Below are 27,166 nucleotides of genomic sequence, written 5' to 3' on the forward strand. Positions count from 1 at the left end.
TCATGTCTGGAATCTCACATCCCCAAGGATGGGTCTTCAAGGGGTTTGAAGGATTGGATTTCCAGTTCCACTTTCTGTCTCTTGGCAAAGACTGTTCTGAGAAATTTATCTGTTAAGTATTTATCTGTTGAAAGCTTACTGTTGGCCAGGTACTGTGAAACCTCAGTGAATATACGTACAAGCCACTGGGAAGATAAGACACAATTTTGTGTAAAAGTAAATAAATACAGGACTTAGATATTTCCAGACCAACCTAGAAGAACTGGCTTGTGGTTGACTGGGGTTTTGTATCCTGACCACTTACTTGCCCAGTATGTATTTGAGTGCACTATATTCCAGGTCATTTGCAGACATGTAAGGCATAGTCTTTGCTCTCAAGAAGCTCGCATTCCAATAGGGAACCCAGAATGTATCAGTATGGATATGTAACAAATAGTGTAGGCTGGGACGAGAGAGTGATTCAGTATCTGCTTTAGCATCAATAGGGCTTGTCCTGAAATATCCAACTTTTTTTTTCCATACCCTAGACGTCTTTTGGGAAGACAGCTCTGATCATTTTGGGATTCACCTTATTGGAATTAGTGGTCAGGACATTACAGCCTCTTCTATCACCATTATCAAACTTTGTGGTCTAGCCCCCTTGCTGGATTTCACTTCTCTCTCCATTCCTGTACATCACCTCCATTTCAGGTATACACCCATCTCTTCTACCAGGAACTGAGTCACTTTGGGTGGGAAGGTGCTACAAAGAGAGAGAAGAAAAATGAATGAGTACCTGATCATCTCCAGAAAAGGGGTAAGGTGAGTGCCACTTAACAGTAGAGTCTCCTATATGCCAATTGTGCAAACTGTTCATGGGCGTTTGTTTGCTCTTCTTTTAATCACTTCCCGGAAATACTGGTGATTTAAAATGACAGAAATCAGGACCATCAAGCCTAGAGAAGTGGGTGAAAAGTGATTTCCACCTGGACAAAGTCACTGCGTCCCTGTGCAGAGGCAGGCGCCCTGACCCCAGCCTGAAAGCTGAAGTTGGCTCAAAGGAGGCAGGTAGGAGGCCACTTCGTGTCTCACTGAGAGGAGGCAAGCTGTCTGGCTCCTGCTTAAAAACCTATGTGCGATTTTGTGATTTTTTAGTCCCGACCACAGGTAATTACAGAGGCTTTGCCTGGAGGGGGGTGGGGGGGGTTGCGGAGAAGCTGCCCTCGCCACAGCAATCTTGGTGCATGGCCTCTATCGCATCTGGAGGGAGGTGCAGTCAAGCACTCAGGCCCCCCTCGCTGGTCACGCTCTTGGCTTCTTTGCATTCCTAGCTGGGAGACACCTTTGTTCCCGTCTCCCTGTCTGAGGCTTGAGCAGCGGTCCTCTTCAGGTGCCCATCTCTGCTGAATCCTCCTTAGTGGAGGGAGGAATGGACGTGGGGGAGGAAACCCTGAAGACACTCTCTTCACTGTCTCAGTACCCAGTACTTTTCCACTCGGAGCCCTTCCCCCAGCCTTCTCCTCCAACCTCAGGGTCCATAAAGCTGCCTTTTCCTCAGGGCCTTCCTCATGAGTGAGACAAGCCTCACATCTACACTGATGCAGCTGCCCGACTGGTATGCAGTTCCATGGCAGAAAATGGAAAAGGGGATGGGCACCTTCTCTGATTTTAGACTCTTGCTTGTACTGTCACAGTGAGTGATTAAAGGCTTGTTGCTTTAATTGGCTACTCTGACTCCTGACAGCAAAGCCCTCTCTCCCTCTCTCTGAGCTGAGCTCCTGACAGGAGGGACTCCTCAAGCCCCCTACCCAGTGGGGAGCACACGCTTCAAGCATGGCCCCATTTCTGGTGGAGGCCATGTTCCTATTTCAGTTCTCCACTCCGTTTCTCTGTCTCTCTCACTCATACACAACAGTACCTGAGGACAAAAAGAAACCTAGAGTTGCCACGGGGGGCTGGAAGGGAATCAGTAGGAAAGAGAGGAATAATGAAGCAGGCCCTGGCCAGATCCAGACTCAGAGACCAATTTCTTTCCATCTATGCTGCAGAGGAGGAATCAGAGTTGGCAAGGTGAGTGACTTCGCTCTGGCCACCCAACTAAAGCCCAGGTCCTGATGATTTCCAGGCTGCCTCCTTGATCTTGCAACCTCCTGCTACAGGTTCTGGGCAGGGCTGCGTCTCTGGGTGCCCAGGACTGTGCCCTGCCCTCTGTAGTCTGTCCTCTGAGGAGCCTCAGCCTCACTGGGGAAAGGGAGACTAGAGCAGGGCTCTAAACTTTGAGCAAACTCACCATCAGTCACCTGGAGGGCTGGGTAAAACACAGACCGCCAGCCCCACTCCCCGAGCGTCTGATTCAGTAGGTGTGGGGTAGGGTCTGAGAATTTGCGTTTCTAACAAGTGTCCAGGTGTGGCTGATGAGAACCGCTGAGCTAGACTACGAACAGCCAAAAAGCAACAGAGAAAGAAAGAATGGAAACTAAGCAAAGGAAGGAAGAAGGGAAGGGGTAAGGGTGACATCGTATCAGGGCAAGAAATCAACCTGAAGGGCTGGGCCCTGGGAGGTTTTCCTCTTCCTCAACCACCCTGATCTCAGGCTTACCCAGAAGTTTTCACAGTTTCCTTTAAACCCCTCCCCCACCCTCTGCGCTCTGGCCCACAGGTGAGGGCAAAAGCCCCACTTAAATGAGAAGCCTTAGAGCCTGCGCTTAAAAAGCCCTGAGGTGGCTTCTCTTCCAACACCGTTCATCCTCGCTTCCTTGTTGCGATGCTGCAGGCTGCTCAACTGCCAGCTACCCATGAGCCTCAGTTCCTGAGGATAGAGTCCTGGAGGGTGGTTGTAGCTAACTTCCCCATCTTTCTCTGGCTGCCCCCGTGCACTCACAGGAGCCCTGGAAAGCCCAGAGAAAGGTAAAGCAGGGGGGGCACATTACGATAGGATGGGTGGAGGAATCAAAAACCACAGCTCACGTTGACTCAGCTCATGTTTCAAGTTCTCCTGAATCATCAGTGAACGCGGACTTCAGGTCTGAATGTGGGTCATAAATGTGTTTGAATGTAACAGGATAGAGTGAGACAGATACACAGGAGAAAAAAACCAAAACTTTCAAGTGGGTGTGAAAAAAAACGACCCACCTCTCCAAATCTGTTAGCTGTTTGATTAGCTCCCGTTGGCTGTGGGAAAACCAAGGCACAAGTGTTATGTCCGGGGGCCTAAAGCTGTTCCAGTGACAGCAGGAGGAGGGCTAGAGAGTAGTCGACGCAAAGGCAGAGAGTAGGAACCCTCCGCCCAGAGAAGAGGCACTGGGGGACCCTGGACGGGGTGAGGCCAGCTGGAGGCCCCCCTCCGGCTGCCTAGTGACCCACAGAGCACCAACTGACAAGCAGCTGCTGTGAGCTTCTCTGCCCCAGGCTGGCTCTGCAGGTAAGAGGCTGTTCTCATGTTGAGGAAAATACAAGCCTTGCCACTCAGAACGTAGAGACTTCTGCCTACTTTCATTGTTGCTATGAACTCCAGAAAAAAAAAAAAAAATCGAAACAGTGAACAGATCTTCGGTTTCAAAAGACTGAAAATATTTCCAAAAGACCTGGGGCTCTGAGGTCTCTCCTCTGCCTGTTTCTCCAGCCCCAGGGGTGGGGAGCTACCATGCAGCACCCCCCCCCCCTTAGTCCCTTCAGAAAAGCCTGTGTGTGGCTAGGGGGTGTTTCTCCCCACTGGAGAGGAGGCGGGTGATGCCTTGGACGTGCTTCCTTAAAGCCACAGGGAAAGAGTTTTCTGATTCACCACCAGCTGCTTCCTGGAATTGCAGCGCAGGGCTGGCAAATGAATGGTGTTTTTCCAAGGTGATCCAGAGCTGTTACAACATTCCTGTTCAATACCCATCAGACCTTCCTGTAAGTCAAACCAGAAAGTTACCCAAACCATGCATTCCTGAGCAGTCAAGCACACGAGATTCCAGACACACTGTTTCCAACATGCCTCCATATCCCTCTGGAGACTTGAGGTCCAGTCACCCCCACGACCTCTGGACTTCCCTAGTGGGGCCATGCATTTGTCTGGCTGACATTGGAGTCATGTGGAAGCCTATGTACGGCTCCCAGTCATCCGGGAAGTGCAGGACTGTCCTGATTCCCCTAATAGGACTGTCAGCTGAGAAAGGAGTGGAGCCTTGAGCTTGCTTTGTTCTGCATTTCACAAAGACCCTTTCTCTTGACCTGCCCAGCTCTCCAGCTGGTCTGAATAGAAAACTATCTGGTCCCACACTGAATCAGTATTGGCTTTTTGTCAGAAATAAGGCACTGGTTTGGGAGTGCCCCTGATTGACCCTTGGTCTGCGGGCGCTTGCTCTCTCTCTCTGTCTGTCTCTCTCTCTCTCTCTCTCTCACATAAAGGAGGCATGAAGGAGAATCCAAGTCTCTCTGCTGCTTTTGAGTGTAGAGGCTTTCACTTGGGATGTACAGAGAGGGGAGAGGAGAAATTCTGGACTTGTTCTGCCTCTGAGACCACACTGCAGTGGGAAACATGAAAAAATAAACCTACTTGGTTCTACTTTCCTTATCCCTTCCCCAATAAATGGAAAGCTACTCAGAGTGGATGTGTCTGGGGAATAAAACAGATGGAACTGAGGACTGGGGCCTGCTCTTAACAGTGACTGAACTCCAAGCCTCCTCTAGGATGAACTGGAATAAGGCCTCCCCCACGTTCCCCCTCCCCCTTGACTGATGGCTTATGGAACCTTTAGTTGGGAAATGCTGACCAAGCTGAAGGCCCCTGCTTTTAAACCCAATTCCTCAGTTACGGCAACTATAACTATAATTTGCACGGAGAGTTAAGAGTTTACAAGGTATCCTATTTTTATCCTCGTCACAGTCTTCTGAAGTAGGTATTATTATTGCTGTTGAATCAGTAAAGACAGCCAGGTTTGGGAGGGTTGGCCCAGGGTGAATGCGGAGTCAAGTTTTACATCCATGTCTCCTGACTCCATATTCTTCAGAAGCATGGCATGATTGGCTGGGAAATCGTATTTTCTAGGGTAAGGTGAGCCAGCTAAAGCAGAGTTGGAGGATTGTGATTGGTGTTTGGCTTCTTTGACAGGTGTTTCCTGTTGAGTGCAGGCTGACTTCCATCTGTGACATGGGCCGGACCACTGGGGCAGCATCTGTTCTGTGGGTCCCGGTATACGCATTAGCTTTCTCAAGGCACTAACATTTTGAGAAGATACAGATTAAATGGAGAAGTCTGCTGAGCCTGTGGCTTTGTGGCAGTGTTGGTCTGCAATAGGCACATGTGATATTGTGATTTACAATATATATTTGGTTTGTGATCCATTCCTGGCACAGAGCTCCTAAAACATTTGGAATTTCCTGTGATAGCAATGAAAGTGTCTTTTGTGATGTTAATGGGGTGATTTTTTATTTTTTTTTTGAAGACCTCTAAGGACAGGACTGCTTGCCAGTGGAACCAACTACCTAACTAGAGAGTTAGAATGTCCAGTCTCACTCCTCCCCCATCCCTCCTATCCTCCCTCCAGTGAGAGGAGAGGGGCTGGAGATTGAGTTCAGTCATCAATGACCAATGATGTAATCAATCATGCCTACTTACTAAGGCCTCCATTACAAACCCAATGAGCTTCTGAGTTGGTGAATACTTGGAGATCTGGTGAAAGTAATGCACTCTGAGACACATGGAAGCTCTATACCTTTCCCAACACCTTGCCCTATGTATATGTCTCTTCTATCTGGCTGTTCTTGAATTAGATCTTTTTTATTTTTTGAGAGAGAGCATGCATGCATGCATGGGAAGGGGAGGAGCAGGAGAGACAGAAAATCTGTCCCCTTGCTCAGTGGGGAGCCAGCATGGGGCTCTATCCCATGATCATGAGGTCACGACCCAAGCTAAAATCAAGAGCCCGATGCTTAACCAACTGAGCCACCCAAGCACCACATATCCTTTTATAATAAACCAATAATCTAGTACGTAAAAGCTTCTCTGAGTTGTGTGAGCTGTTTTAGCAAATTAATTAAAACCAAGGAGCAGGTAGTGGGGACTTCCACCCCATAGCTTATTGGTCAGAAGCACAGGTGATAATCTGGACTTGCAAGTGGCATGGGTGGGGCAGTCTTGGCCTTAACCTGTGGGAGCTGACTTGACCTCCACATAGATAGTGGCATAATTGACTTGCTTTGTAAGACCCTCAGCTGGACTTGCTGGGAATTACCCCCCTCATCCAAATTCCTGACCAGAATCTTAGTGGTTCTTACAGGGCTCATGCCAGTGCAGTAGCTCAGGAAGAGCACAACAAACAGGGAAGCATGTCTTATGTTCTCTGTGTATCTGTATAAGTTGCAAAAGCTTTTTATTTCCCCTAAGGAATATTTCTTTTTGAGGAGTGTTAATTCAAAATGTTATTGTCTATTAATAATTTTACTATTTTTTTGAGGTATGCTTGACATGACCTCTATTGGTTTCAGGTACACAAAATCATTTGGTGTAGTGTATGTTGTGAGATGATTAGCACAATTAGTTAATATCCATCACATAGCCTTAACTTTTGTTTTTTTCCTGTGATAAGAAATTGTAAGATTTATGCTCTTGGCAACTTTCAAATGTACAATACAGAATGGTTAACTATAGTCACATGCTGTACATTACATCCCCAGGACCTGTTTATCTGATCACTGGAAGTTTCACCCTTTTCACCATACTGCCTGCCTCTGGCAACCACTAACCTGCTCTCTGTATCTTTGAGTTTGGCTTTTGTTGTTGTTTTAGATTCCACGTATAAGTGAGATCATACAGTGTCTTTCTCTTTCTGACTTATTCCACTTAATACCCTAAGGTACATCCATGTTGCTGCAAATGGCAAGATTTTACTACTTTTTTATGGCTGAATGATACTCTATTTTGTGTGTGTGTTTGCCTCTCTTATCCATCCACCTGTTGATGGACATTTTGGTTGTTTCATGTCTTGACTGTTGGGAATAATGCCACAGTGAATTAACATGGGGTATATGTATCTCTTCAAAATAGTAACTTTGTTTCCTTCACGAAAATGCCCAAAAGTAGAACTGTTGGATCATATGGTAGTACTATTTTTAATATGAGGAACCTCTATATATTTTTTTTCATAGTGGCTACATCAGTTCACATTCTCGCCAACAGGGCACAGGGTTTCCTTTTCTCTACATCCTTGCCAACACTTGTTTCTTGTCTTTTTTTTTTTTTTTAATGTTTATTTATTTTTGAGAGTGAGAGAGAGAAAGGGAAACACAGAATCCAAAACAGGCTCCAGGCTCTGAGCTGTCAGCACAGAGCCTCACACAGGGCTCAAACCCATGAACCACGAGATCACGACCCGAGCCAAACTGGGACACTTAACTGACTTAGCCACCCAGGTGCCACTTGTCGTTTTGATAATAGTCATACTAGCATGTGTGATGTGATCTCCTGTGGCTTTGATTTGTACTTCCCTGAAATTTGTGATACTGAGCACCTCTTTATGGATCTGCTGGCCATTTTGTATATTTTCTTTGGAAAAATGTGTATTCAGATCCTCCGCCCATTGAAAAAAATCAGGTTGTGGAGCGCCTGGGTGGCTCAGTCAGACTCCGGCTCAGGTCATGATTTCACAGTTAGTGAGTTCAAGTCCATATGCGGCTCACCACTGTCAGTGCGGATGGAGCCTGCTTCGGATCCTCTGTTTCCCCCTCTCTCTTTCTCTGCCCCTCCCCTGCTTGCACTCTCTATCAAAAATAAAATAAAACATTTTTTAAAAAATCAAGTTTTTTTTTGTTTTTGTTTTTTGCTATCAAGTTGTATGAGTTCTTTATGTATTTTGGATATTACCCCCTCATCAGATGACATGCAAATATTTTCTTCTGTTTTGTAGGTTGCCTTTTCATTTTGTTAATGGTTTCTTTTTAGTATAGAGAACCTTTCAGTCTGATGGAGTCCCACTTGTTTATTTTCACATTTGTTTCCTTTGCTTTGGGGTGTCAAATCCAAAACAATCATTGCAAATACTGATGGCAATGACCTTACCCCTATCTCCCCCCCCCCCGCCTTTTTTTAAGGAGTTCTAAGGTTTTTAGGTCTTACATTCTGTTTTTAACCCATTTTGAGTTGGTGTGTGTATGTATGTGTAGTATAAGACGGTGACCCAGTTTCATTCTTTTGCTGTGGCTGTCCAATTTTCCTAACCCCATTTAGTAAAGCGATTATCCTTTTCCTACTGTATTTGCTTGGCTCCTTTGTCATAAGTTGAACATATATGGTGATTCCCATTTATAGGCTCTCCATTTTACTCCATTGATCTATCTTTTTATGCTACTACTTTACTATTTTGATTAGTATAGCTTTTTCTTTTAAAAAGAAAGTTTTTGTCAAAGTTTTTGTGAAAGTTATTGTCAAATTGGTTTCCATACAACACCTAGGGCTCATCCCACCAGGTGCCCTCCTCAATGCCCATCACCCACTTTCCCTTCCCTCCCACCCCCCATCAACCCTCAGTTTATTCTCAGTCTTTATGAGTCTCTTACGGTTTGCCTCCCTCCCTTACTTTTTTTTTTCCTTCCCCTCCCCCATGGTCTTCTGTCAAGTTTCTCAGGATCCACATAAGAGTGAAAACATATGGTATCTGTCTTTCTTTGTATTACTTATTTCACTTAGCATAACACTCTCCAGTTCTACCCATGTTGCTACAAAAGACCATATTTCATTCTTATTGCCAAGTAGTATTCCATTGTGTATATAAACCACAACTTCTTTATCCATTCATCAGTTGATGGACATTTAGGGTCTTTCCATAATTTGGCTGTTGAAAGTGTTGCTATAAACATTGGGGTTCAAGTGCCCCTGTGCATCAGCACTCCTGTATCCCTTGGGTAAATTCCTAGCAGTGCTATTGCTGGGTCATAGGGTAGATCTATTTTTAATTTTTTGAGGAACCTCCACACTGTTTTCCAGAGTGGCTGTGCCAGTTTGCATTCCCACCAACAGTGCAAGAGGGTTCCCGTTTCTCCACATCCTTGCCAGCATCTATAGTCTCCTGATTTGTTCATTTTAGCCACTCTGAGTGGTGTGAGGTGATATCTGAGTGTGGTTTTGATTTGTATTTCCCTGATGAGGAGTGATGTTGAGCATCTTTTCATGTGCCTATTGGCCATCTGGATGTCTTCTTTAGAGAAGTGTTTATTGGTGTCTCCTGCCCATTTCTTCACTGGATTATTTATTTTTCATGTGTTGAGTTTGGTGAGCTCTTTATAGATTTTGGATACTAGCCCTTTATCTGATATGTCATTTGAAAATATATTTTCCCATTCCATCGGTTGCCTTTTAGTTTTGTTGATTGTTTCCTTTGCTGTGCAGAAGATCTTTATCTTCCTGAGGTCCCAATAGTTCATTTTTGCTTTTAATTCCCTTGCCTTTGGAGATGCGTTGAGTAAGAAATTGCTGCGGTTGAGGTCAGAGTTTTCTCCTGCTTTCTCCTCTAGGGTTTTGATGGTTTCCTGTCTCACATTCAGGTCCTTTATCCATTTTGAGTTTATTTTTGTGAGTGGTGTAAGAAAGTGTTCTAGTTTCATTCTTTTGCATGTTGCTGTCCAGTTCTCCCAGCACCATTTGTTAAAGAGACTGTCTTTTTTCCATTGGATATTCTTTCCTGCTTTGTTAAAGATTAATTCGCCATACTTTTGTGAGTCCAATTCTGGAGTCTATTCTATTCCATTGGTCTATGTGTCTGTTTGTGTGCCAATACCATGCTGTCTCGATGATTACAGCTTTGTAGTAGAGGCTAAAGTCTGGGATTGTGATGCCTCCCGCTTTGGTCTTCTTCAAAATTACTTTGGCTACTCGGGGTCTTTTGTGGTTCCATACAAATTTTAGGATTGCTTGTTCTAGTTTGAGAAGAATGCTGGCGCAATTTTGATTGGGATTGCATTGAATATGTAGATTGCTTTGGATAGTATTGACATTTTAACAGTATTTATGCTTCCAATCCATGAGCACGGAATGTTTTTCCATTTCTTTGTATCTTCTTCAGTTTCCTTCACAAGCTTTCTATAGTTTTCAGCATACAGATCTTTTACATCTTTGGTTAGGTTTATTCCTAGCTATTTTGATTCTTGGTGCAGTTGTGAATGGGATCAGTTTGTCTTTCTGTTGCTTCATTATTAGTGTATAAGAATGCAACTGATTTCTGTACATTGATTTTGTATCCTGCGACTTTGAATTCATGTATCAGTTCTAGCAGACTTTTGGTGGAGTCTGTCGTGTTTTCCACATATAATGTCATCTGCAAACAGTGAAAGTTTAACTTCATCTTTGCCAATTTTGATGTCTTTGATTTCCTTTTGTTTGATTGCTGATGCTAGAACTTCCAACACTATGTTAAACAACAGAGGTAAGAGTGGACATCCCTGTCATGTTCTTGATCTCGGGGGAAAGCTCTCAGTTTTTCTCCATTGAGGATGATATTAGCTGTGGGCTTTTCATAAATGGCTTTTATGATCTTTAAGTATGTTCCTTCTATCCTGACTTTCTCGAGGGTTTTTATTAAGAAAGGATGCGGAATTTTGTCAAATGCTTTTTCTGCATCAATTGACAGGATCATATGGTTCTTATCTTTTCTTTTATTAATGTGATGTATCACACTGATTGATTTGCGAATATGGAACCAGCCCTGCAGCCCAGGAATGAATCCCACTTGATCATCTATTTGCCATCTACAGGAGACTGCTTTTAGACCTGAGGACACCTTCAGATTGAAAGTGAGGGGATGGAGAACTATCTATCATGCTACTGGAAGTCAAAAGAAAGCTGGAGTAACCATACTTATATTAGACAATCTAGACTTTAAATTAAAGGCTGTAACAAGAGATGAAGAAGGGCATTATATAATTATAGGGTCTATCCATCAGGAAGACCTAACAACTATAAATGTCTATGTGCTGAATATGGGAGCCCCCAAATATATAAAACAATTACTCACAAACATAAGCAACCTTATTGATAAGAATGTGATAATTGCAGGGGACTTTAATACCCCACTTACAACAATGGATAGATCATCTAGACACAGAATAAATAAACAAGGGCCCTGAATGATACATTGGATCAGATGGACTTGACAGATATATTTAGAACTCTGCATCCCAAAGCAACAGAATATACTTTCTTCTCAAGTGCGCATGGAACATTCTCCAAGATAGATCACATACTGGGTCACAAAACAGCCCTTCATAAGTATAAAAGAATTGAGATCATACCATGTACACTTTCAGATCACAATGCTATGAAACTTGAAATCAACCACAGGAAAAAGTCTGGAAAACTTCCAAAAGCATGGAGGTTACAGAACACCTTACTAAAGAATGAATGGGTCAACTAGGCAATTAGAGAAGGAATTAAAAAATATATGGAAACAAATGAAAATGAAAATACAACAATCCAAATGCTTTGGGGTGCAGCAAACCCTTTGGGATGTCGTAAGAGGAAAATACATTGCAATCCAGGCCTATCTCAAGAAACAAGGAAAATCCCAAATACAAATCTAACAGCACACCTAAAGGAAATAGAAGCAGAACAGCAAAGACACTCCAAACCCAGCAGAGGAGAAATACTAAAGATCAGAGCAGAAATAATATAGAATCTAAAAAACTGTAGAGCAGATCAATGAAACCAAGAGTTGGTTTTTTGAAAAAATAAACAAAATTGAGAAACCTCTAGCCAGGCTTCTCAAAAAGAAAAGGGAAATGACCCAAATAGATCATGAATTAGAATGGAATTATTACAACCAGTCCCTCAAATACAAGCAATTATCAGGGAATGCTATGAAAAATTTTATGCCAACACACTGGACAATCTGGAAGAAATGGACAAATGCCTAAACTCCCAGACACTTCAAAACTCAAACAGGAAGAAATAGAAAATTTGAACAGACCCATACATAACCAGTGAAGAAATTGAATCAGTTATCAAAAATTCCCCAACAAATAAGAGTCCAGGACCAGATGACTTCTCTGGGGAATTCTACCAGACGTTTAAAGCAGAGATAATACCTATCCTTCTCAAGCTGTTCCAAAAAGTAGAAAGGGAAGGAAAACTTTCAGACTGATTCTATGAAGCCAGCATTACTTTAATTCCCAAACCAGACAGAGACCAAGCAAAAAATAAGAGAACTATAAGCCAATATCCCTGATGAATATGGATGCAAAAATTCTCAACAAGATACTAGCAAATCGAATTCAACAACATATATCTTTTTAATATAGTTTAAAGTCAGCGACCATGATGCCTCCAGCTTTGTTGTTCTTTATTGAGATTGGTTTGGCTATTTGAGGTCTTGTTTGGTTCCATACAAATTTTAGGATTATTCTATATCTGTGAAAAAGCCATTGGAAGTTTGACAGGGACTGCATTCAATCTGTAGATTGTTTTGGGTAGTGTGGACATTTTAACAGTACTCTTCAAATCCATGAACATGGAATATCTTTCCATTTATTCTTCTTCATTTTCTTTCATCAATGTCCATAGCTTTCAATGCATGGGTCTTTGATCTTCATGGTTAAGTTTATTCCTAGGTACTTTTTTTTGTTTTTGGTGCATTTGATGGCAGGGGGTGGGGGAAGTTTTCTTTTTCAGATCCCTTATTGTTAGTGTACAGAAACACAACTAATCTTTGTTGATTTTTGTATCCTACATCTTCACTGAACCTGATTATTCTAACAGTTTTTTGGTGGAGTGTTTAGGGTTTTTCTATATATAATATGTCATCTGTAATAGAAATAATAATTTTACTTTTTCCTTTCTGATTTGTATGTTTTTTTATTTCTTTGTCTTGCCTAATTGCTATAATTAAGACAACCAGTGCTGTGTTGGATAGGAATGGCAAGAGTTTTGTTCCTGATATTAAGAGGAAAAGCTTTCAGTTTTTCACTTTTTAGTATGCAGTTAGCTGTGGAATTGTCATATATGTGGTCTTTATTATGTTGAGGTACATTCTCTCTATACCCAATTTGTTGAAGGTTTTTATAATGAAAGGAGGATGAATTTTGTCAAATGCTTTTTCTGCATCTATTCAGATGATCATATATGACTTATATTCATTTTTAATGAGGTGTATCAAATTGATGTTGTAGATGTTGAACCATTTTTGCATTCCTGGAATAAATCACACTTGATCATGGTGTATGATCCTTTTAATGTATTGTTGACTTCAGTTTGCTTATATTTTGTTGGAGACTTTTGCACCTGTGTTCATCAGGAATATTGGCCTGCAATTTTCTTTTCTTAAAGTGACCTTCTCTGGTTTTGGTATCAGGGTAATGCTGGACTCATAAAATGAATTTGGAAGTGTTTTTTTCCTATTCTAGTTTTGGAAGAGTTTGAGAAAGATTGGTACTAATTCTTTAAATGTTTGATAGAATTCACCAGTGAAGCCATCTACCCTTACACTATTGTTTGAGAACTCTTAAATTCTTGGTTTGGGGTGCCTGGGTGGCTCGATCAGTTGAGCATCCGCCTTTGGGTCAGGTCATGATCTCACAGTTCATGAGTTCGAGCCCCGCATCAGGCTCTATGTTGACAGCTCAGAGCCTGGGGCTGGCTTTGGATTCTGTGTCTCCCTCTCTCTCTGTCCTCTCCCCACCCACACTCTGTCTATCTCTCAAAATAAATATTAAATTTATTGATTCACCCCCTTACTAGTAATCTCTTGGTTTAAGATTTTCTGTTTCTTCATGATTCAGTCTTGGTAGGTTGTATCTTCCTAGGTATTTATCTATTCTAGGTTGTCCAATATATTGGTGTATACAGGCATACTTCAGAGATCTTGTGGTCCAGACCACTGCAATAAAGAGAGTACTGCAATAGAGTCAAATGAATTTTTTTGTTTCTCAATGCACATAAAAGTTTACACTACACTATAGCCTATTAAGTGTGCAATAATATGTCTAGAAATGCATATACTTTAAAATAATGCTTAAAAAATGCTAACCATTATCTGAGCTTTCCACAAATTGTCATCTTTTTGCTGGTGGAAGTTCTTGCTTTGATGTTAGCGGTTCCTGACTGATAGTGTGGTGATTCCTGAAGGATGGGATGGCTGTGGGAAGATCTTAAAATAAGTCAACAATGAAGTTTGCTGCACTCACTCTCTGCCTTTCACAAATGATTGCTCTGTAGCATGTAATACTGATTGAAAGCATTTTATCCACAGTAGAACTTCTTTCAAAAATGGAGTCAATCCTTTCAAACCCCACCAATGCTTTATCAACAAAATCTACGCAATATTCTAAATCCTTTGTTGTTGTTTCAACAAACTTCACAACATCTTCACCGGGAGTAGATTCCACCTCAAGAAACTACTATCTTTGTTTATCTATAAGAAGCAATTCCTCGTCCTTTCAAGTTTGATTTTGTAGAAATTCAGGCTCTACTTTAGGCTCTACTTCTAATTCCAGATCTCTTGCTATTTCCCTCACATCTGCAGTTACTGCCTCCACTGAAGTCTTGAACCCCTCAAAGTCCTTCCTGAGACTTGGACTCAACATCTTCCAAACTCCTGTTAATGTTGATATTTTTTGACCCCTTCCCATGAATCACAAATGTTCTTCATGGTATCTAGAATGGTGAATTCTTTCCAAAAGGCTTCCAAGTTACTTTGCCCAGATCTATTATAGGAATCCCTACCTATGGTACCTATGAAATACATTTCTTAAACAATAGTTCAATTTCAAAATTACTTCTTGATCCATGAGCTGCAGGATGGATTTTGTGTTAGCAGATATGAACAATAACCTTAATTGCACTACTCTTGGGTGAGTAGTCAGTAAATGGTAATATTTTGAAAGGAATCTTAACAGCAGGTCTCAAAGTGGGTACAAAATGTTCAGTAAACCACATTGTAAACAGATGTTTGTAATATAGACTTAGCTCTTCTATTTATAGAGTACAGGCACAGTAGATTTAACATAATTCTTAAGAGTCTCTAAGATTTTCAGAAGAGTCAATGAGCATTGGTTCAACTTAGTTACCAGATATATTGGCTCCTAACAAAAGAGCCAGCCTGTCCTTTTGAAGCTTTGAAGTCAGGCATTTGCTTCTCCTTAATTTTATTTATTGAAGTATACTTGACACACAATGTTACATTAGTTTCAGGTGTAAACATAGTGATTTGTGTAGCTACTATCTGTCACCATACTGCCCTATTACAATACCATTGACTATATTCTCTATGCTGTACCTTTTATCCCCATGTCTGGAACGAGTTTCTTTGTATTTCAGGTGCCCTTTTATTTTTTTAATTTAAATACTTTTTATTTGAGTATTTGAGTAAAGTTGATACGATGTTACATTATTTTCAGATGTGCAACATAATGATTTGACAAGTTTATACATTATTCTATGCTTACCACAAGTGTAGCTATCATCTCTTACCATATAACACTATTACAGTATCATCGATTATATTCCCTGTGCTGTGCTTTTTATCTCCATGACCTTCATTCCATAACTAGAAGTCTATCTCTTACTTCCCTTCACCAATTTTGCCCATCTGAACACCCCCTTCCGCTCTAGCAAGCATCAGTTTGTTCTCCGTATTATAGGTCTGATTCTGTTTTGTTTTTTCATTTTTGTTTTTGTTTTGTTTTAGATTCCACATATAAGTGAAAGTATATGGTATTTGTGTTTCTCAGTCTATTTTATTTAGAATAATACCCTCTAGGTCTCCAGTTGTCTCAAATGGCAAGATCTCTTTTTTATGGCCAATGTTCCATTGTGTGGAATCTATCAATGGACATTTAGGTTGCTTCCATATCTTGGCTATTGTAAATAATGCTACTATAAACATATAGGTGCATATATCTTTTCAAATTAGTGCTTTTGTTTTCTTTGGGTAAAAATCTAGTGTACCACCATTACCATTACTGGATCATAGGGTTAATTCTATTTTTAACTTTTTGAGGAACTTCCATACTGTTTTCCACAGTGGCTGCACCAGCTTGCATTCCCACCAACAGTGCAAGAGGGTTCCCTTTTCTCCACTTCCTCACCAACACCTGTTGTTTCATCTCTTGATTTTAGCCATCTGACAGGTGTGAGGTGATAATGTGGTTTTGGCCTGCATTTCCCTGATGATGAATGATGTTGAGCAGATGTCTTTTCATGTGTCTTTTGACCATCTTATGTCTGTTTGGGCAAAATGTCTCTTCAGGTCCTCTGCCCATTTTTTTTCATGTTTATTTATTTGAAAGAGAGGGAGAGCAAGGGCATGGGTGGGGGGAGAGGCAGAGAGAGAGAGACAGAGAGAGAGGAGAGAAAGAATCCCAAGCAGGCTCTGCACTGTCAGCACAGAGCCCCACGCTGGGGCTCAGTCTCACAATAGTGAGATCATGACCTCAGCTGATACCAAGAGTCCTACTTAACCGCTTGAACTGCTTAACTGGATTGAGCCACCTAGGCACCCTGTCCTCTGCCCATTTTTAAATCAGATTGTTTGTTTTTTTGCTATCGAGTTGTAGAAGTTCTTTATATACTTTAGATTTTAATCCCTTTTTGGAGAAATCATTTGTAAATATCTTCTCCAATTCAGTAGGTTGCCTTTTTGTTTTGTTGATTTTAGTTGCCCTTTTAAACCACAGCTTTTTCCTGTGCCCCAGGGCAGATGAATCTGCTCTTGGTCCTCAGTATTCTCCCTTCCCACTACAGTTGACAGCATCCAGGGTGGGGATTCACTTTGCTAATGTGTCTCTGTCTCATCATTCTCTATGTGGTCTTTCTATCTTTCCTTGTTCAGAAGCCGTTCAGTCTGCCCTCAATTTTCTGTCAGGAGGAACTGCTCTCAATAGGTGTTGATTTGGTATGTTTATGGAGGAGGTGAGTTCAGGGTCTTCCTGTGTCACTGTTTTGGACCAGAAGTCTCCTGACTTCTCTTCAACTATAAGAGTTCTACATCATGCCTTCTTCCAAAAGAAGGCTGTTTCATCTACATTCAAAATCTGTTGAATGTAGCCACCTTCATTATCTAAGTTAGGTCATCTTGGCAATTTGCTACAGCTTTTTCATCAGCGCTTGCTTCTTCATTTTGCGCTTTGATATTATGGAGCTGTCTTCCTAAACTTCATAAAGCTCTTCTAGCTTCAAACTTCTCTTCTGCAGCTTCCTTATCTCTCTCCGCCTTCTCAGAACTCAAGAGAGTAATAGGCTTTGCTCTGGATTAGGCTTTAACTTAAGGGAATGTTGTGGCTGGTTTGATCCTCTACCCAGACCCCTAAAATTTTCTTCCTATCAGCGATAAGACTGTTTTGTTTTCTTATCATTCATGTGTTCACTGAACTAACACTTGTCATTTCCTTCAATAATTTACCTTTGCATTCACGGCTTGGCTGTTAGGCTGAAAGCTAGGCCTTTTATACCAGTCTTGGCTTTCCATATGCCTTCTTCACTAAGCTTAATAATTTCCAGCTTTTGATTTAAAATGAGGGAGGTGTGGCACTTTCTTTGACTTGAACACTTGGAGGATGCTGTAGGGCTCTTAAGTGGCCTGGTTTCAATATCGCTGTGTCTCAGGGAATAGGGAGGCGGGAGAAGAGGGACCGAGTTGGGGAAACGGCTGGTTGGTGGAGCAGTGAGAACACATACATTGTTTGCCATCTTACATGAACATGGTTTGTGGGGCCCCAAAACCATTAGTAACATCAAAGATCACAGATCACCATAACAAATGAAATATTTCAAACTTCTTCACTCATGTTACAAGAATTACCAAAATGTGACACAGAGACCTAAAGTGAGCTAATGTTAGGAAAAATGGTGCCAATGGACTGGCTCCATGAAGGGTTGCCATAAACCTTCAATTTGTAAGAATAGAACATCTGTGAATCTCAAAGTGAAGTGCAACAAAATGAGCTATGCCTGTAATTGTTCATAATAGTCCCTTAGGATCTTTTGTATTTCTTTGGTATTGATTATAATGTCTCCTCTTATTTTATTTGAACCCCCCTCTTTTTTTTTTTTTTTTTTGAGTCTAAAGTTTTGTCCATTTTTTCTCTCTCAAAAAAAAAAAAAAAAACCTCTTAGTTTCCTTAGTATTTCCTGTTGTCTTTTTAGTCTCTATTCATTTATTTCCAGCCTACTCTTTATTTCCTTTCTTTCTAACTTTGGGCTTCATTTGTTCTTGTCCTAGTTCCTTCAGGTATAAATTTAGATTGTAGCAGCTCTTTTTTGTTTCTTAATGTAGGGGTTTAGGACTTAGAAATTCCCTCTTAGAGGCATGCCTGGGTGGCTCAGTTGGTTAAGTGTCCGACTCTTGATATTGGCTCCTGTCATGGTCCCAGGGTCCTGGGATCAAGCTCCACATCAAGCTCTGTGCTGACAACATGGAGACTGCTTGGGGTTATCTCTTTTCCTTGTGCTCTGCTCCTCCCCCATTCACTCTCACTTGCTCTCTCAAAATAAATGAACTTCAAAAAATATATACATAAAAAAAATTTCCTCTTAGAACTGCTTTTGTTGCATCACATAAGTTTTGCTATGTTGTATTTCCGTTAATCATTTGTGTCAAGGTATTTAATTTATCTTTTGATTTCTTTGACCCATTGGTGGTCCAGAAGCATGCTTAATTTCCATATATTTGCAAATTTTCCAGTTTTTTTCTTAGGGCTGATTTCTAGTTTCATGGCATTGTGGTCAGAAAAAAAGTGCTTGATACTTACTAAGATCTGTTTTGTGGCCTAACATATGCTCTATTCTGGAGAATGTTCCATGAAAGAGTGTGTATTCTCTTGCCTTTAGGTGGAGTGTTCTGTATATGTCTGTTAAGTCCATTTCATCTGATGTGTCATTTAAGGCTAATGTTTCCTTATTGGCTTTTTTTTTTTTTTTTTTTTTGGTCTGGATCACCTATCTATTGATACAAATGGGATATAGAAGGCCCCTAAAGTTGTATTGCTATATTTTTTTCCCTTTAGATTAACATTTAGGTGCTTCTATGTTACGTGCATAAATATTTATAAATGTTATATCCTCTAGCTGGATTGACCTTTTATTTTGTTCTATGATGATTGTCTTTGCCTCTTATTACAGATTGTGTCTTTAAAGTCTAATTTATCTGTAGAAGAGCAACCACCCCTGCCTCCTTTTCATTTCCTTTTGCATGAAATATCTTTTTCCATCCCTTCACTTTCAGTCTGTGTGGGTCCTTAAAGCTGAAATGAGTCCTGTAGGCAGCATATAGTTGGGTCTTGTTTTTTTCTAATCTATTCATCCCCTTTATGTCTTTTGAATGGAGAATTTAGTCCATTAACATGTAATTGATCAGTATGGACTTGGCATTTTGTTAATTGTTTTCTGATTCACTTGTTCCTTTTCTTGCTCTCTTCATTTGTGATTTGATGATTTTCTGTAGTGGTATTCTTTGATAACTTTTTCTTTTATGTGTCTATTGTAGGCTTTTGCTTGTGATTAACATGAGGCTTACATGAAACATATTTATAACAGTCAATTTTAAATTCATAACAAAGTTTGAACACATTCTAAACCTTTACACTTTTACTGCCTCATGTCATGTTTTTGATATCCTAATTCACATCTTATTTTATGTATCCATTAACAAGTTATTGTAGTTATTTTTACTACTTTTGTCTTTTAAATTTCACACTAGTTTTATAAGTAATTAACCTACTACCACTACAACAGATTATTCTGAATATATATATTTGACCAGTAATATTTATACTTTTATAGATTTTCCTGTTGCAAATTAGTGCCCTTTTCTTGCAGCGTCTTTAACATTTTTTGTAAGACAGGTCTGGTGGTGATGAAATCCTTTAGCTTTTCCTTACCTGGAAAACTTTGTCTCCAATTTTTAATGACAACTTTGTTGGGTATTCTTGGTTGGCAGTTTTTTTCTTTCAACACTTTGAATGTTTTATGCCACTCCCTTCTTGCCTACAAAGTAGTTTTTTTCTGCTGGAAAAAAAAATTGCTAATAGTCTTATTGAGGTTCCCTTGTATGTAATAGGTTTTTGGTTTTTTTTTTTTTTTTTCCTCTCGCTGCTTTTAAGTTTCTCTCCTTTTCTTTAGCTTTTTGTTGTTGTTGTTAATTATTTACATCCAAATTAGTTAGCATATAGTGCAACAATGATTTCAGGAGTAGATTCCTTAATGCCCCTTATCTATTTAGTCCATCCCCCCCCGCCCGCCACAACCCCCCCAGTAACCCTCTGCTTGTTCTCCATATTTAAGAGTCTCTTATGTTTTGTCCCCGTCCCTGTTTTTATATTATTTTTGCTTCCCTTCTCTTGTGTTCATCTGCTCTGTCTTAAAGTCCTCCTATGAGTGAAGTCATATGATATTTGTCTTTCTCTCACTAATTTCACTTAGCATAATACCCTCTAGTTCCATCCACATAGTTACAAATGGCAAGATATCATTCTTTTTGATTGCTGAGTAATACTCCATTGTATACATATACTGCTTCTTTATCCATTCATTCATCGATGGACATTGGGCTCTTTGCATACTTTGGCTATTGTCGATAGTGCTGCTATAAACATTGGGGTACATGTGCCCCTTCGAAACAGCATACCTGTATTCCTTGGATAAATACCTAGTAGTGCAATTGCTGGGTCGTAGGGTAATTCTATTTTTAATTTTTTGAGGAATCTTCACACTGTTTTCCAGAGTGGCTGCACCAGTTTGCATTCCCACCAGCAGTGCAAAAGAGATCCTCTTTCTCCACATCCTCACCAGCATTTGTTGTTGCCTGAGTTGTTAATGTTAACCATTCTGACAGGTGTGAGATGGCATTTCATTGTGATGATGAGTGACGTTGAGCATTTTTTTTATGTGTCATTTGGCCATCTGGATGTCTTCTTTGGAGAAGTGTCTATTCATGTCTTTTGCCCATTTCTTCACTGGATTGTTTTTTTGGGGTGTTGAGTTTGATAAGTTCTTTATGGACTTTGGATACTAACCCTTTATCTGATATGTCGTTTGCAAATATCTTCTCCCATTCTGTCGGTTGCCTTTTAGTTTTGTGGATTGTTTCCTTTGCTGTGCAGAAGCTTTTTATTTTGATGAGGTCCCAATAGTTCATTTTTGCTTTTGTTTCCCTTGCCTCTGGAGACGTGTTGAGTAAGAAGTTGCTGCAGCCAAGGTCAAAGAGGTTTTTGCCTGCTTTCTCCTCGAGGATTCTGATGGCTTCCCATCTTATATTTAGGTCTTTCACCCATTTTGAGTTTACTTTTGTGTATGGTGTAAGAAAGTGGTCCGGGTTCATTTTTCTGCATGTTGCTGTCTAGTTTTCCCAGCACCACTTGCTAAAGAGGCTGTCTTCATTCCACTGGATATTCTTTCCTGCTTTGTCAAAGATTAGTTGGCCATACGTTGGTGGGTCCATTTCTGGGTTCTCTATTCTGTTCCATTGATCTGAGTATCTGCTTTTGTGCCAGTACCATGCTCTCTTGATGATTACAGCTTTGTAATACAGCTTGATGTCTGGGATTGTGATGCCTCCTGCTTTGGTTTTCTTTTTCAAGATTGCTTTGGCTATTCAGGTTCTTTTCTGGTTCCATACAAATTTTAGGATTGTTTGTTCTAGCTCTGTGAAAAATGCTGGTGTTATTTTGATAGAGATTGCTCTCCTTGTCTTTAACTTTTGACAACTTAGTGTGTCTTTGTGTGGGTCTCTTTGGATTCATCTTATTTGGAACACTGACCTTCCTGCATATAGATGTCTATTTCCTTCCCCAGGTTAGGAAACTTTTTAGCCATTATTTCCTTAAATAAGCTTTCTGCCCCTTTCTATTTTCCTTTTGGGATATCTCTAATGTAAATATTGGCCTGCTTGATGTTGTCACATAAATTCCTTAAAAGTTAACATCACTCATTTTTCATTTTGTTCCTCTCATTGGGTGAATTGTTCTGTCCTGTCTTTGAACTTATTGATCTTTTTTCTACTTTGTGTAGTGTGCTGTTGAACCCCTTTATTGAATTTTCTAGCTCAGTTATTGTATTCTTCAACTCTGATTTGTTGAGTCCTTTCTTAGATTTTCTTTGTTGAAATTCTCCCTTTGTTTATGCATTATTCTCCTGACCTTGGTAACTACCTTTGACTGTTAGTCTTGATGGAGTGGCCTCATGTAGGAGGTTGAACCTTACTAGTTAATACTGCCCTAGACCTGTGTTGTCTCTCTCACCTTTGTGATAATCCAAGCAGTCATCTTTGTTCTTAGTGGCTCCTGGTAGTGGAGGGTGAGCCAAGACTTGGCAGTGAATCTCTGTCAACACCTAAATGTAGGCTTATTGGAAGCTGGACCCTCAGACAGAAACTTTCAAAATAGGCCAATATGCTGGGGTGCCTGGGTGGCTTAATTGGTTGCGCATTCAGCTCAGGTCATGATCATACATTCCATGAGTTCGAGCCCTGCATCGGGCTCCTTGCTGTCAGCACAGAGTCTGCTCTAGATCCTCTGTCCCTCACTCTCTCTGCCCCTCCCCCACTGTGCTCCCTCTCAAAAACAAATAAACATTAAAAAATACATATGCCAATATATCTCTTTCAGGAGAAGCCTGGAGATTAGTGTTTGTTCTCTCTGCACTGAGCCCTGGAGGCATAGTCAGTTAAGAACCGTTTGTTTCCTACTGTCCCATTGAACCTGTGAACATAAGCCCTGATAGCTACCAGACTCTCAGGGGTGTATTCTTTGAGCAGGAGCTACAAAAAGTGGGGTACCAGATGTATACAGAAGCTCCTTATTTAGAGCTATCCTTGGGGAGGAGCAGAGGTACAGTGTAAAGATGGTACCCGCTGGCCTCTGGAGAAGATTGTATTCAGCTTCTAGATATATATTAAATTAGAAGGTTGGCCCTCGAGTCTTAGCTTTTAATATGTGGAGATAGGCCTCCCTTATGGAAGGACTGGACATCTAATTCTACTGTCTGTACCATGCCTTGGGATGGTTAAGAACTGTGTTTATTACAGTCCTGTGAAACCCACAAATGTAAGTTCTGCTGGCCACCAAAGTCAGGCAGCCTAATGGTGCCTCTCCTGAGTGACCGCTATAATACCTGGGGTGCCAAATGTGAGCACAAGCTCCTTTCTGGGAGATAATAGTGACCTGGAGTGAGGCAGAGGGCAAAGATGGCACCTGCTGGCTTTCCCAGTCTCTGGAGAGTATCCCAGTTAGCTCCTGGATAGTGTTACATTGGAAGCCTGTGCCTCAGGCCATAGGTCTTAAGATAAGCAAATAGGCCTCTTAAGGAAGAACTGGGGACTTTAATTCTGCTTTTCTGTGCTGGGTCCTGAGGGTAGAGGGATAGTCATGGTGAGTCCATGTTGTCAAAAACTGTTTCTTAGCTTGCTATAGCCTTGTAGATCTCATAGACACAACCTCCACTGGCTTTCAGTACCAGATGTTTTGAAGGCTCTTATTTCAGGTGGAAATCTTAAAAGCTGCGGCACCAGATAAGAGGTCTAAACCCTTTACTTCTCAGGGAAGAGCTTGGAGTTGTGAATTCCTTCCCAGTCGTGTGACGCAGCACTGGGGGGGAGGTTTATGACAAGACTGTGTCTCCACCTCTCCTACCAATTTTGATGTGTTTTTTTTTTTTTCATTCACCCATGTGTAAGAGTCACTCAACTAGTTTCTATATTTCTTTCAAAGGAAATTGTTCTGTGTGTAGCTATAGATTTGGTATGTCTGCAGGAAGAGAGGAGTTCAGGAGTCCTGTGTGTCACCATCTTGAACCAGAACTGTAAAAGCTTAACCTTTTCCCTCCTACCCTTTATTTTCTCAAATCTTAATCCAAGACCATTTGTTTTCAGTTGATTTATCTTCCCTATAAGAGCAACCTTTTTTTTTTCTTGCTTTTTTTTAAAACACAGGTATGTATATCTCTTATTGAATTAGTGTTCTTGTATTCTTTTTTTTTTTTATGTTCATTTATTTTTGAGAGAGACAGAACATGATTGGGAGAGGGGCAGAGAGAGAGAGGGAGACACAGAATCTGAATCAGGCTCCAGGCTCTGAGCTGTCAGCACAGAGCCTGACATGGGGCTTAAACCCATGAACCGTGAGATCATGACCTGAGCCGAAGTCAGACACTTAACCTACTAAGCCACCCAGGTGCCCCAAGAGCAACCATTTCTCAACGTGTCTGCTGAGCTCTTTGCCCCCAAAAGGTCTGTTTGCTGGGAATGGATACTGGGGCCAACACTGCTGGTTACCTGATAAAACCACTCTCCCTCTCTTATCCTTCCCGTACTCTAAAATCCTGATTTGGTTTTCCATTCTTATCCTTCAGAGGAGAATGAATCCCTCTCTAGCCCCATTTGGCCAAGTCATAATTTGTCTAAGACTTAGACTCTAAGCCATTGGTTCTGTATTCTGTGTATTGAAACCATCTGGGAAGTTTTAAAAATGCCACCAAAATCCCACCTGGGGCTCTTAGGCACCCTCAGGAGCAGTGGCTTGGCTGTCCTTTCCCTTGGCAAGTGATTGGCTTTAGGTATGGTCATGTGATGCTAAACTGGCCAATGGAATCTGGGATGGTTCTGTACGTTAAACCCAGAAGTTATGACTTGGGGGTGTTCTTTTTCAGTCTCTGGAGATGATTGTCTGCCTGTGCCCCAAGGTGAAAGAGCTTTGTTTAATTTAGCAAGTGACCTCACATTTGACCCTCACACTGTCCTCTGAGGTCATTAGTAGCCCAATGTTGATGATTCTTCCCATTTTATGGTCAGGGAAACTAAGGTTCACAGAAACTTGAGTACTTTCTCCCCAATGACAATAGCTAGTAGCAGCAAAGCCAGAATAAACCCAGCTCAGCCTAGTCTCAGAGACCATGATTTTCAGCCTATTACCTGGGGTGTGCTGATAAGCTATCAAATCCAAAACAAACACCTAAAACATTTTGATTAGTAAATGCTTAAAAACGTTCATTATATATTCTCACTATGCCCAATTTTAGGGTATATCGTGAATACCGAATACTAATTTTGGAAGCGTTTTGCACAATCGATTCTTGTGAGCCTGTATGAGCCAGCTCCAGCAAGCCACTAGAAAATGGGGCAAGTGCTTAAACCTGGTCTTTGGTGCTAAGAACCACATTTCTCACCAACTTCCTAAACAGAGCTTTCTCTTAACACATGTCTCCCTAGAGCAGATCTTTATGCTAGAGTTCTGCCTTGTTAAGAAGGATGCTAAGCTCTTGTTCCTAGAAGGCAGATAAGCACTATGAGGGACCAACCAATAAGTGTGAACTTCAGAGGTTTTCTAATGTCTCCAAGATGCCAATGATGCAGACAGGAGTCCCAGAGGGCTACTTACCATTCTTTGTTTTAATGAGCCAGAGAGCCCCTCCCATCGCCTCCTCTCTTTGCCAGCTGAGCTGCTGTGCATGTTGTGCACACTTGCTGAGTGCCACCCCACCCCCCACCAGTGCTGTGCACAGACTCATTACTGTGTGAAACGTCAGAAACCTGGGCATATGGCCAGTGGAAACATTATGGTAGGCCAACTCCAGGCCTGCCCCAGTGGGCCAGGGGAAACAACAGTATTACGGTGTGCTTGCTAAGCCCCTTCCAAACTGTGGCATGATAGTCTCTTGAAGGTTGGCAGGGCCCTCTCTGTCCAGTCTGACCTCCTGTCCCTCATCCCATCAAGAGTTGTAGACCGTTTGAAGATGTACTTACCAGTGATGGTAAACTCCCTCCCTCCCAAGGAAGTTGATTACACATTTGAGAACCTTTGTGAAAAAAGTTTATTTTTGTGCTAAAACAAATTCTGTCATCCCCGTTGCAGGCTGACAGCCTTGTTCTAACCCTGGGGCTATAAATTACCAGGGTAGTTTCTCTCCACATGGAAGATACCAGTCAGGATAGACCAGGTTATGCTAGAGTGATGAATGACTGCCATAATCTCGGTGACATTAAATAATAGTAAAAGTAACTATTTCTTGCTCATGCAAAGTGTCCATCAAAGGTTGGCTAAGGGCTTGTTGGTGTTAATCACTTGGGACACAGGCTCTCAGAGCCCAGTTGTCATCTCTCAACACAGCCATTCACTGGAGGAAAGAGTCTGATTTGCTGTAAGGAAACGACAGTCTCTCAGCAGCAGTGAACTGTTCTACTTTGCAAATATTGTACATCATTCTTCTCTTCTTGGCTAGAACTGTCCATGTGGCCTCACCTGTCCATATAGCGAGGCTCCCGTTATGTACTCAGGAGGCAGAGAGCTGGAAATACTCAGAGTAGCCTTAATGATCACCACAATAGTTTTTCATATATTTGAAGGTAGTTAGGACATTCTCCTGCCTTTCTCCTCAGGCTCCCCACTTCGGTTGACATCACTATTGTGTTCCATACTTTTTGCTCCCTTCATCACTCAATTGGCATTCCTCTGAATATGGTGGAGTTTTGTATCTCCCCATGCTGGTGTCTGGAGCTGAGTCTGGTTTTCTAGGCACAGTCTAATCTTGGCAGAGCTCAAGTGGGGCTTATCGTTTCCCTCATCTGAGACCCCATGGCTAGGCCTTTGGAGCCTAAGATTACAATTTTATCTTCGTGGCAGCCACAGTACCCTGCTGTTGTATATTCACTGGACTGTAAGCTCCAAGATGGTGGAGTCTGACTTGACTTGGTGTAGTATCCGCATCACTTGGGAAAAGATCTGATTAAATCCCAATCTGTTGAATACATATATTGAATTCATTATTTTCCTCAAATTTTTTACTCATCAAGTCTTAACTCCATCTTGTTCTGACATAGTTTTTTTCAGACTCCAATATAGGCTATATTTTTTTACATTGGTTCTAGCATATAGCTTTGAAAGAATACTGTAGGAGTCAAAAAGATGTGTTTAATATGCAGCTCTGATTCTGTCATTCAGTAGCACATATTTCTTAAGCACCTACAATGTGCCAGGTGCCCTGGATAGAATTATGAGGAAGGCCAAAGGCCCCCATCCCACCGAGTAGGTTAATTCAGACAAACAATATAACCTCTCTGGTGCAATCCATGAATGCAAGGATCTTTGGATGTCTTTTTCACTCTAGTTTTCCCAGCAACAAGACTATGCCTGGCATATAGTCAGTGCTCAAATAAATATCAGTTGAATAAGTAAATGGATCGCTAAGCTATAGTTTGCTCCTCTGTGTCAGAATCTGCTTGGAGGGCAGGTAGAGTTT

General features: G+C 41.3%; 2 long non-coding RNA genes across 3 annotated transcripts in view; both read left to right on the forward strand.

Moving 5' to 3' along the window:
• Nucleotides 1–27,166, forward strand: part of LOC147579922 (uncharacterized) — a 79,804-nt gene that overhangs the window by 2,608 nt on the left and 50,030 nt on the right. The window contains exon 2 of one of the 2 annotated variants that reach the window (XR_015252324.1): nucleotides 691–801. This is a non-coding gene — a long non-coding RNA (uncharacterized LOC147579922). The remainder of the gene's footprint in view (nucleotides 1–690; nucleotides 802–27,166) is intronic. The other variant, XR_015252325.1, reaches the window with a different exon arrangement.
• Nucleotides 2,901–5,376, forward strand: LOC147579923 (uncharacterized). Its single transcript, XR_015252326.1, has 2 exons — nucleotides 2,901–3,400; nucleotides 5,072–5,376. It is a non-coding gene; the product is annotated as an uncharacterized LOC147579923 (long non-coding RNA).

The sequence above is a fragment of the Puma concolor genome, chromosome B3, assembly GCF_028749965.1.
Source record: "Puma concolor isolate L17-30 chromosome B3, mPumCon1.1.hap2, whole genome shotgun sequence".
Lineage (NCBI taxonomy): Eukaryota > Metazoa > Chordata > Mammalia > Carnivora > Felidae > Puma > Puma concolor.